General features: G+C 47.5%; 1 protein-coding gene across 1 annotated transcript in view; it reads right to left on the reverse strand.

The window, feature by feature from the left end:
* MBTPS1 (membrane bound transcription factor peptidase, site 1) overlaps positions 1–8,481 on the reverse strand; it is a 64,034-nt gene extending 55,553 nt beyond the window's left edge. Inside the window, exon 1 of the mRNA XM_003272484.4 lies at positions 8,274–8,481. The gene's annotated coding sequence lies outside the window, so the exon portion shown is untranslated. The remainder of the gene's footprint in view (positions 1–8,273) is intronic.
* Between the last annotated feature and the right edge of the window lie 3,801 nt (positions 8,482–12,282).

The raw sequence follows: 12,282 nt of genomic DNA on the forward strand, positions 1-12,282 counted from the left end.
AGAGACAGGGTTTTGCCATGTTGGCCAGGCTGGTCTCGACCTCCTGACCTCAGGTGATCTACCACCCGCCCTCGGCCTCCCAAAGTGTTGGGATTACAGGCGTGAACCACCGCACCTGGCCCAAGAAAAGCACTTTCTAAAAAGAGTGCTAACTCTGCCTTTTCTTCCTCCCCTTCTGAAGAATTCTGCTGAAGACAAGAAGGCAAGTGTTCATGGGAGAACGGCAGAAGCCCACCACGGTGTCTTAGAGTCTGAGCGGAGTGAGGAAGGTATGTGAAGAGAGAGGTCCCAGGTGAGGGGGTCAGAGCCTGGCAAGTAAAGAAGGCACCATGCAGGCGATGGGGTGACAGCAGTGAAGGTAAAACTGTTTCATCAAATAAATATTTTACATAAAATGGGATGCAGCTTTCTTACTGTCAGAGAAGGAAGTTAGAAATATGAAAGAGAGAAAAACAAATGAACCATTCAGTATCCGAACAAAATGATAAATGCTGGTCTGAATTTAAGGTTTTCAGTACACAGACTAGCAGATGTAGAAAGAAAGAAATCTAAGTGCACATGTACATGCTACATACGTTTCCTAGCTATCTCCAAAAGGGTGTGGCAGCAGTGAAATCCCAACAGCAAGGAGCCCACCTAGTGCCCACAACTGGTTCTAAATATCACTCTCCACTAAAAGAACTCAGGCTCTTTGGACAAAGAGCTAGTTCCAGGCTGGGTAGGGTAAGAACAAGATGGGTTTGGAACAGTGTTACTCAATGAGGAAAGGCTCACAGAATGATGGGGAAGTGTCCAAGGAACACGGAAGCCAGTTTGGAGGGGCCCCCACTAACAAAATCCGGGACAATCTAAGCATCACAATACATAATGAACATAACAGATCCCAACCTGTGGAATAAAACAAGAAAACAGGAGTCCACAATGACATAAAGTTTGAAGAAGAATTAGATATTTACATCATCTCGAAATGCCTAACTACCAACAAAATCTCTCTTTTCAAAGGGGAAAAGTCATTTTACAGTGGAGAAGCTCCACCAAGTTGTCCCAGGGAAGCAGCAATGGGACAAATGGAGCCAGGTCTACGAGAGCAGATGCACTGAGAAGAGCCAGCATCACTTCTGGGAGGTTCCTGACAAAGATGCACAACCTGAAATCAATTCAAGAGAAACATCAGACCAACCCAAATTGAGCGACATTCTACAAAATCAACTGGCCTAGAATTTTTCTAAGCACCAAGGGGATGAAAGGCAAGAATGACTGAGCTACTGCCCCGGATTGAAGGAGACTTCAGAGACAATGCAACTCATGAATCCAAACTGGATCCATCTGCTGTAACAGTCACTCAGGGACAACTGGCAAAACCCAGGTAAGCCTGCCCGTGGATCTGATGGTAGTGATGTATCAAGACTAATTTCCTGATTTTGACAACTGTGCCATGATTATGTATGAAGGTCCTTGCTTGGAAGATACACCCACTGAAATACCGGGGGATAATGGAGTATCAGGTCTGCAACTTACTCTCAAATGCTTTAGAGAAAAAATGGTTTCATACTGTTCGTGCAACCTTCCTGTTAGGATCAGCCTGTTTCCAAAACAGGCAGAAAAAATAAGTTATTTAGGCTCACCTGCCAGGGACGCATGAGGCTGGGGTATTTTAAATGTGGTGATGGGGGCATTCTAAGCCTCTTATTCAGACTCAGTCCGTGCTGATCACTGCATACATAACCAGACCACACGCCATGTCAGATAGATTTACACTCATCAATTGTTATGCAGGAGGACATCCAAAGATGGGACTGAGCTAGTTAAAGGGAAACTAAAAGCATATCTCATTCTAGGAAATTGACAGAATTCCTGAAAAGATTCATGGTAAATTTCTGCTAACATTAACCTGTGTTTCTATGATTTACATTAAACAAATCAAGTAACATTCTGACAGAAAAAACTCAGGCACCCCCTGTAGAATAAAAATTATGTTTATTAAGTTAACAAATCCAATAAAATAAGTACTCCCATATGTTGCTGGTGAATATTAAAAAAAAAAAACTCAACCTTTTAGAATGGCAATTTTCACATATGTATTAAAATGCTTAAAAATGAACATTAAAAACTTTTCGTCTAACAAATCCAAAATGAGAAAAACTAACACTCACTGAGCATTTACGATGTAGCAGGTGCCATTCTAAGTAGTCTGCAAATATTAACTCATTTAGTCCTCCCAACAACCCGTTACCACCCCCATTTTCAGATGAGAACTGAGGCCCAGAGCAGCTAAGCAACTTGCCTGGGGCCACAACACCAGCAAGTAGGACAGCTGGGCTGGGAGCTCAGGTGGTCAGTCTAGCTCCAGAGGCCACACTCTTCAGAGGCAGGTCACCTGCTTTTCTAAAATCTCCCCTAGGGATTCAATGCAAGAAGTATGAATCTGGACGCACATAAGGCTTTATGTCCAAAGATACACACTGCAAGATTATGAGCGGGAAAAGCTGGAGGCCATCTGAATGTGCATAAACAAAGAGACTGGCTAAATAATTACGGTTCATGCATACCACAGAAGGCCATGCAGCAATTTCAAATGCTCCTCCTGCAGCAGGCTGAACAATGGTCGCCACAAAGATGCCCACATCCTAATTCCTAGAACCTGGGAATGTTACTTTATACACAAAAGCATATAGGCCAAAAGGACTTTGCAGCTGTGACTAAATGAAGGCACTGAGACAGTATCCTCGATGACCTAGGTGGGCCAGGTGTCATTACAAGGGTCTCTATAAGAGAGAGGCAGGCGAGTAATAGACAGTAATAGATGTGACGATGAAAGCAACAGGCTGGCTGGGCACAGTGGCTCACGCCTGTAATCACAGCACTGTGGGAGGCCAAGGCGGGCAGATCCCCTGAGGTCAGGTGTTCGAGACCAGCCTGGCCAACATGGTGAAACCCCGTCTCTACTAAAAATACAAAAATTAGCTAGGCATGGTGGTGGGTGCCTATAATCCTAGCTACCCGGAAGGCTGAGGCAGGAGAATCACTTGAACCCGGGAGGCAGAGGTTGCGGTGAGCCAAGACTACGCCATTGCACTCCAGACTGGGCGACAGAGAGAGACTCCATCTCAAAAAAAAAAAAAAAAAGAAGAAAAAGAAAAAAGAAAGCAATCAAGAGGTTGAGATAATTTGAGGAAGAAGTCAGGAGCCAAGGAACGCAGGTGGCCTGTAGAAACTGAAAAACAAAAGGAAACTGATTCTCTCCACAGAGCCTCCGGAAGGAGACAGCCCTGCTGAAACTTTGACTTGAGCTCAGTGAGACGGATTCTGGACTTCTGATATCCAGAACTGTGAGACAGTAAATTCATGTTGTTCTAGGCCACTGTTTGTGGTCATTTGTTACAACAGAAATATGGGGAAATGCTAACGAAGTGTTAAGTAAAACAGTTCATGCACCATATAATCCAAATTTTATTTTACATTTTAATTTTAAAATGTGTCTATGAGCAAAAAAAAAACAAAAAAAAAATGCAGCTGTGTGCGGTGGCTCATTCCTATAATCCCAACACTTTGGGAAGCCGAGGCAGGCGGACCACTTGAGGTCAGGAGTTCAAGACCAGCCTGGCCAACATAGCAAAACCCTGTCTCTACTAAAAATACAAAAAATTAGCTGAGCATGGTGACACATGCCTGTAATCCCAGCTACTCAGGAGGCTGAGGCAGGAGAATCGCTTGAACCAAGGAGGTGGAGGTTGCAGTGGGCGGAGATAAAGCCACTACTTTCTAGCCTGGGCAACGGAGACTCTGTCTCAAATGGAAACAACAACAACAAAAAAAAACCACTGAAAGACACATACCAAAATGGTTACAGTGGTTCTACCTTTCAATTGTATGATTACGGATAGTTAATTTCTGCTTTAATTTATTTATGTTTATAGGGAGCATATGTTACTTTTATACTTTGATAAGACATATTTAAGTATTTCAATAAAACTTTTCAAATAAATTGGTTCACGCCCGTAATCCCGGCACTTTGGGAGGCTGAGGCAGGCGGATCACTAGGACAGGAGATCGAGACCATCCTGGCTAACACAGTGAAACCCCATCTCCACTAAAAAATACAAAAAAATTAGCCGGGCGTGGTGGCGGGCTCCTGTCATCCCAGACACCCGGGAGGCTGAGGCAGGAGAATGGCGTGAACCTAGGAGGCGGAGCTTGCAGGGAACTGAGATCAGGCCACTGCACTCCAGCCTGGACAACAGAGAGAGACTCGGTCTCAAAAAAAAAGAATAGGCTGGGCTCGGTGGCTCAAAGCTATAACCCCAGCACCGTGGGAGGCTGGCCGAGGCGGGCAGATCACCTGAGGTCAGGAGTTCAACATGGTGAAACCCCATCTCTACTAAAAATACAAAAATTAGCTGGGTGTGGTGGCACACACCTGTAATCCCAGCTACTCAGGAGGTTGAGGTGGGAGAATCGCTTGAACCTGGGAGACAGAGGTTGCAGGGAGCTGAGATCGAGCCACTGCACTCCAGCCTGGGAGACAGAATGACATGCCATCTCAAAAAAAAAAAAAAAAAAAAAAAAGAATAAATCATACTTTCTGGTAAGACAGTGGCACAAAAATTCAAATATATATGCTAGATTTAATTTTATTTGTATATATACTAGAGCTTAAAGGGATCTATCTCCTACAAATTGTTCTCAAAGATCTGTCTACAGCTACTTTCCAGCCTAAGGAAAAGATAGCCTTTGAAAATATTAAACTTCTGGCTAGTTCATTCTGAAAGGCTTATTATCATTTGTAATATCACTTAACTTAGAGAGCCTACATAGGGCTGTTACTGGATCCACTAAATGTTAACTGGATTTAATTTTTATAAATTCTTTATGCAGAAGACCTGGTTATCTTTCCATATACAGCCATAACCTTAAAAGATGGTAGTCCTATACCTATGGATTTTTCATGAGAATGATTACACCTCTAACACATGTATAATTAAAAATTTTTGATATCAACTACTAACTGAAAAAGACACCGTTCAAATTATATAAATAGAAAATAGTACTTAACGGGATTTGTGCAGAAGGGCGACTCAGTAGAAGAAATGCATTACTTGCGCAAGCAACTGGCCTAGGTGGTGGCTAGCATTCTTTGCAGCTCTTGGAGTCTCCCACTTAGAATTTTCACAACGAAAGAATATCGCAAAGATTATAATTCTGGGCATAACTAAAATACATCTGAAATTATCTCTTTAAAAACAATCAGAACATAATTCAGGTGAGTGAAAATGACTTCTATCACCTGATAATCATCTAATTATGCAGCTATGCCTTGCTTTGTAATAAACTAGTTTACTAAAATAGCTCCAAAGGAGACTGAATTGTGTTTAGACCACGAAAGGTTACTATCCAGTCCAATTAAAAGTCGACTGAAAAACTACCACCTTCAGAACTAATTCCATACTTGGCTGTATTACCATTGTTTAACAGGCTAACAATTAAGTCATGCCAGACCAAACTATGGTAAAACAAAGGTGTCTTCGCTTTTTTTTTTTCTTTTTTTTTTGAGATGGAGTCTCGCTCTGCCGCCAGGGTGGAGTGCAATGGTGCCACCTCAGCTCACTGCAACCTCTGCCTCCAGGGTTCAAGCGATTCTCCTGCCTCAGCCTCCCAAGTAGCTGGGACTACAGGCGCCCGCCACCACGCCCGGCTAATTTTTTGTATTTTAGAGACGGGGTTTCACTGTGTTAGCCAGGATAGTCTCCATCTCCTGACCTCGTGATCTGCCTGCCTCAGCCTCCCAAAGTGCTGGGATTACAGGCGTGAGACACCACGCCGTCGACAAACGTATGTTCTGCTGTATTCTTACATCCGATGAAACCATTTATTCTGGCACTCTATCCATCAGGTGGTCTTGTATTAAAAAGAAAAAAAATTCATCCCAATGTATCACTACATTCAAGAGTGAGAAACCTTGGTTTGTGGTGTCTTCACTGCCTACTATTTCACACACGTCACTCTTGTCTCCTTTTAGTCTTACCCCTTAGTCATCGAGTATTAGCTGGCCACAGATAGGGCACCTCCAAACTTCTAACTTCCTTATTTTACTTTAAAATGCATTTCCTCAGCTGGGCGCGGTAGCTCACGCCTGTAATCCCAGTACTTTGGGAGGCCGATGCGGGCGGATCACGAGGTCAAGGAGTCTGAAACCAGCCTGACCAACATGGTAAAAACCCGTCTCTACTAAAAATACAAAAATTAGCCAGGCATGGTGGCGGGCACCTGTAGTCCCGGCTACTCGGGAGGCTGAGGCAGGAGGATCGCTTGAACCCGGGAGGCAGAAGTTGCAGTGAGCAGAGATCCGCCACTGCACTCCAGCCTGGATGACAGAGTGAGACTCTGTCTCAAAAAAATAAAAATAAATAAATAAAGCGTTTCCTCAAGCAGATTTCTGCAGCACTGATGGCAACAATGTACAGTTCACCGTAGCCTTTCCAAGTTTTTTGTTTGTTTTTTTGAGACGTAGTCTCACTCTGTCGCCCAGGCTGGAGTGCAGTGGCATGATCTTGGCTCACTACAACCTCTGCCGCCTGGATTCAAGCGATTCTCCTGTCTCAGCCTCCCGAGTAGCTGGGATTACAGGGGCCTGCCATTGCGCCCAGCTAATTTTTGTATTTTCAGAGAGACGGGGTTTCACCACATTGGCCAGGCTGGTCTTGAACACCTGACCTCGTGATCCGCCCGCCTCGGCCTCCCAAAGTGTGGGATTACAGGCGTGAGCCACCGCGCCCGGCCCAGTCTTCCTAGTTCTTGTTAACCTCCTGACTAGAAGAGCTCCCACTTCATCCCTAGGTGCTTCAAAGGTTCCGCAACCTCTGCATTGGAATTTTCCCTTTTTATATAGAAAGGACCAACTCTAGATTATACGGGGTACCTGGGGAGTGCAGTCGTTTGACACGTGTCTGGGTCAGTTCCCAGCTCCCATTCCCAATCAACAGTTTTGCTGTCATCTGCATCACACATTAGAGCATAAAATAAACTTTTATTTGCCAAAAGTGTTCTGCATAAATGCTTAAACAAAATGTGGTATAGCCATACAACTGAATATTATTTGGTCACAAAAGGAATGAAATCCTGATTCATGTTACAACATGGATGAACTGTGAAAACATGCTAAGTGAAAGAAGCCTGACACAAAAGGCCGCATATCATATGTTTCCATCTGAATATACGAAATAGTCATTAAAGGCAAATCTAGAAAGACAAAGTAGATGAAAGGTTGCCTGTGGCGGGGCTTGGAAATGGGTATTAACTACAACTGGGCATCAGAGCTCTTGGGGTAACGGAAATGTTCTAAAAGTGGATTTGGTGGTGACTGTGCAGCTGGAAATTTACTAAAAACCAATGAATAGTACACTTAAAACAGGTGGATTTTATGGTATGTAAATTCTACTTCAAAGCTCTTACATTAAAAAAAGTATAAATAATAAAAGCGGATTTTCCAGATTGAAAAAAAAAATGAGAGGAATTACTTCTCTTCTGCAAACCCTTCTTTTCGTACACATACAATCGGAGACCCTGACGTTAGGAGGGCTTAGCTACACACTTAAGACTAAAGGACGAGTCTCCACAATCAACTCAGGTCTTATTTCACTCCAAGTCATTTCGAAGCGTCAATCGGAATCTAATAACTTAATTTGTGTAAACAAATAGGCCAAGATTCTCAGGGGCTCAACCCAATAAGAAAGGTAAACATCTTAATAAAAATACGATCCACAACGGTCTAAGGTAGCTCAACCATGCCAAGGCGAGGCAAGATTTTTAAGAAGCTATAGGTTTAAAAGGCAATCTGGATCTGGGAGTTCGCCGAACAGAATCCCTGCATTTCCAAAAACCAGCGGCGCAATATGCACAGACCGAGATAAGGCAAAGAATCGAGGTCTTTTAAACCTGACGCCAGCACTGCCCCGGAAGCGCACCTATAACTGAGTCTGTTTGGAGGCTCGGGGCCAGAGCAGGGCGTATTGTTTCACTCGGTGAATGCTCATTTCACGTAAAGAAAACCACGCAACGGAACAAGCCGCCGGAGCGCGCAGACCCCTGCAGGGCAGCGGGACAGGCACGCTGTGTCCAAACAAGCGCCGGAGGCCCCGCGCCCACCTCCTCCGACCCGGCCCGGCCCTGTCAGCCCTCGCCTCGGGGCCTCGGACGCAACCGGCACACCTGAGCGAGCGGGCCGCCTCTGCTAGGCGAAGCGGGTCGGGGAGGCCGCGCGCGGGCGGCTGACGTACCTGCGCCGCCTGGAGCTCAGGGCCGGCAGGCCCGGGATAACGGCGCCTCCGCGGCGAACACGCCTGGGCACTCCATTCGGGGCTGTTTACTCCCAACTCTCGCGAGACTGGGCAACCGGGCCAGGGAGGCCCACAGCTGGAAGCCTCAGTTCCGCCGACCCAGCGTGCCCTGTGTGTCCCGCGCTCCTGGGGCTTGCGTGCGCGCTCTGGATGCTGTGAGCCGCGGAACCACGCCGGGAGGACGGAAGAAGGTCTCGCGACATTTGCGGCCAGGGGCCGGTGGCAGGGTGGAAGCGGAGGGGCGTGGCCAGCGACTATCCAGACGGCGAGAACGCGCCGGGGGAAGCCCTGGTCTGCGCTGCGCGTCGCTCTAGGATCCCGGACTTGGAAAAGGAGCCCGGGCGCGAAAGCAGCCGAGCTGGGCCAGGATCTAGAAAGACTGCCTGGCGCAGGCTCCGTGCCCCCGCGGGCCTGCTGTCATGGACCCGTGGAGAGCTCGCTTTCCGCGCGGACCCTCCCTGCTGGGGTCCACGTCCAGGCACCGGCGGCTCGGCCACCTCACCCCCGGCCGGGCACCTGCCCTGGGTGCCCCTTAACCCAGGCGGTAGCTCGTTAAGATGGCGAAGTGTCCGGTCCGGAACACGGGAAACCCCAAATCCCGCCTGCCTGACCTCCTCACCCCTGGCCCCGCGGGAAGACAGACTGGGCCTCCCGAAGCGCAGCGCGCTGCCGGGACACCGGTGCGTGCGAAACGGAGGACCTTTGTAACGCCACGTGTTTGCCCTTTTTTTAAAAACAAGAATAAATGTGTTAAACTGTCTGAAAAGCTTGCCGCCTAAAAGATGTCTGGGTAACTTAGGTGCTGGGATCAGCTCTTCTTCAATGTAAATGGACCGGCCCGGACTCCTACGGGCACTAGCAGGGGACTGAAAGCGTCTTCAGGTACTGCTGGTGGGCGGTGATGCGCTACAGGCCGATCAGACAGTTTTGTGTCTTTTGGAACTTGACACTGCACCACAGTAATGCTGAACTGCACCAGTATTACAGATCACAGCGCACCATCTTCCTTCAACATGATTTAACACAGTTGACTTAATATGGTGGATAAATGTAGAATCATAAATTACCATACCCCATCTCAGGCTTCTACTTGGTAATTCTGAGCAAGTTGTTTAACCTCTTTGTACCTCAGCTTCTTCATTACAAAAATAGGGGTACTAGCCAGGCGGGGTGGCTCTTGCCTGTAAGCCCAGCACTTGGGGAGGCCGAGACAGGCGGATCACTTGAGATCGGAAGTTTGAGACCAGCCTGGTCAACATGGTGAAACCCCCGTCTCTATCAAAAATATAAAAACTTAACTGAATGTGGTAGCGCGTGACTGTAATCCCAGCAACTCAGGAGGCTGAGGCAGAGAATCGCTTGAACCTGGGAGGCGGAGGTTGCAGGGAGCTGAGATCGTACCACTGCACTCCAGCCTGGGCGACAGAGCCAGACTCTGCCTTAAAAATGAATAATTTTTTTTAAAAAATAGGGGTACTAATAGCTACCTTAAAGGATGAAGGTTAAATTAAGTACACACATAAGGCCTAGCGCAGTGGCTTACACCTGTAATCTCAACACTTTGGGAGGCTGTGGTGGGAGGATCACTTGAGCCCAGGAGTTTGAGACTATTCTGGGCAACAGAGACATGTCTCTACAGTTGTGTTTGGTTTTGTTTTTACGAGGTGTGGTGGTGTGCACCTGCAGTCCCAGCTACTAGGGAGGCTGAGGTGGGAGGATTGCCTGATCCCAGGAGGTCGAGGCTGCAGTGAGCCACGACTGTGCCACTGCACTCCAGCCTGGGCAACAGGACAAGACCTTGTCTGAAAAACAAAAAGCATACGCATGAAGTGCTCGGCTCCTATATGATTCAATACGTGGTGGTGGATTCTTGAATCCTTTCCTGACTCAGATCTCATACGATTTTCTGAACTTTTGGAGAACCCGTGCCTCTTTTTGCACTTGCAAACGTCAAAGTTAGGCACTCCCTTCTGCCACTACAGAAAGCATTTGATCTTAAACTTGACTGTGTCCTTCTGTTCCAACTTTGGGTAAATTAATCTTGGTCAGGGTTCTCTGAACAGCCTTTTAGTCACTATGCCATTGAATACCTGGCCCTACAGTTGGAAACTGGGGTGGAATAGTGATTGCAGACATCCATCATGTGACAGTGAGGCCCCACAGAAGGGGAGAGAATACCACCATCACCAGTTCCAGAGAATGCCTATACACTGAGGGGACTGGTCTGTGGGAGAGAAAAGTTACTTGGAGAGCTACCAAGACAGCCTGAGCTACAGGATCCTGGTCTACCACTGGTGGATTCCCACCACTCTGGTTCTAAAATAACTTCCTAAACTTGTGCTTCACATACAGAATAAAGCATCTGTAATTCCATGGGAAGGTAAATCTTTATTCAAATGAAATGTTATTTTAAAGAGTAATAGCTGATGGCACAGGCACTAGCCGACCCTGGGAAAGCCTCCCTGGAGTTGTGGCTCCTGGGGTCCCAGCAGCCACTCTGCAGAGATCTTGGAGGTCCTAGTAAACCTGCCGGCGGCACTACAGGCAGGCTGCTTTTTTGGCAAGGGTGGCTTTGCTGAGAGCATCAAAATCTTGGAGGCAAACGCCAAGGAGGTGTTCTCGGGCAAGATCGCACCTGAGTCACTGCTGCTCAATCTGCACCGAGAGGAGACGTCCCTGGAGACGTCTCCAGCCTCTCACTATACTCACTGCAGCCTCGCCCACCAGCACATCTCAGGTGTCCGTGGCTTTTTCAAGGACAACTCATGCTCCTGGTGCTGGAGCTCTGCCATCTGAGACCTCTCATGGAGTTGCACAAGGGGAGAGCACTGAGCCCGAGGGCGCTACTGCCCACAGTAGATCATCCTTGGTTGTCGGCACCTGCCTAAAACTGGATTATTCACCGAGACCTCAAGCTGTACCCCGTCTTCCTGAATGATGACCTGGAGGTGAACACGGGAAGATCTGGACGGGCAACCAAAGTCGAACATGACGAAAGGCAGAGGAAGACCCTGGGTGGGACTCCTGATTACATACATAACTCCCAGGGTGCTGGGAAAGAAAGGGCACCGTTTCAAGGTGGATGTGTGGTCCCTTGGGTACATCACACACACCTTGTTAGTGGGCAAACCACCTTTTGAAACCTCTTGTCTAAGAGACCTACCTCTGGTCAAGAACACACACAGTGTTCCCAAGCACAGCCACCCCGTGGCCACCTCCCTCGTCCAGAAGATAATTAAAACCCGACAGCACTCCCAAACCCCTGAGAAGCTGCTGAATCACGGGTTTTTCACATCTGGCTCCAGCGCCGCCCATCTCCCCATCATCTGCCTCCCATCGCACCGAGGTTCTCAATCCCTGCCAGCAGCCTGGACCCTCGCAACTGCAAGCTTCTTGTGATCCTCAAGGCATGGAGAACCGCTGCCTGAGCAGCCCCAGGAAAAAGAGGAAACGGTGGCTTAGGGAATAGGTCAATGCCACTGTGGTGACATGCTGCAGCAGCTACACAGCACGGGCTGGTGAAGCAAGAGGAGGCTGAGGATGCCACCTGCATCCCCAGCTTCTGGGTCAGTGCACAGGTAAACTGTTCCAACAAGCACAGCCTAGGGTATCAGCTGTGTGACAACAGTGGCACACGTGCCTTATCCTCGACAACACCGTGACAGCCTGCAGTACCTACGGTAGTGCTCCCTTATCCGAGGGGACATGTTCCAAGACCTCCGGTGGATGGTCTTGGACTCACCATGGCTGGAACTTTGGCAGCTTGAGGACCGACAGCAAAACTAGCATGAATTTCTTTTTCCTTCTTCCCAATGTCATGAAGATTCGTCTTACTGTAGATCTCAGCAACTTCAGCATACAATGTTTTTCTTTCCTTATATAGTGGAGAAGTTTTACCTTTTCACTTAAGAGCACTTTACAGCTTCTTGGTATATCCATAGCGCCAGCA

The sequence above is a fragment of the Nomascus leucogenys genome, chromosome 2, assembly GCF_006542625.1.
Source record: "Nomascus leucogenys isolate Asia chromosome 2, Asia_NLE_v1, whole genome shotgun sequence".
NCBI classification, from domain to species: Eukaryota; Metazoa; Chordata; class Mammalia; order Primates; family Hylobatidae; genus Nomascus; species Nomascus leucogenys.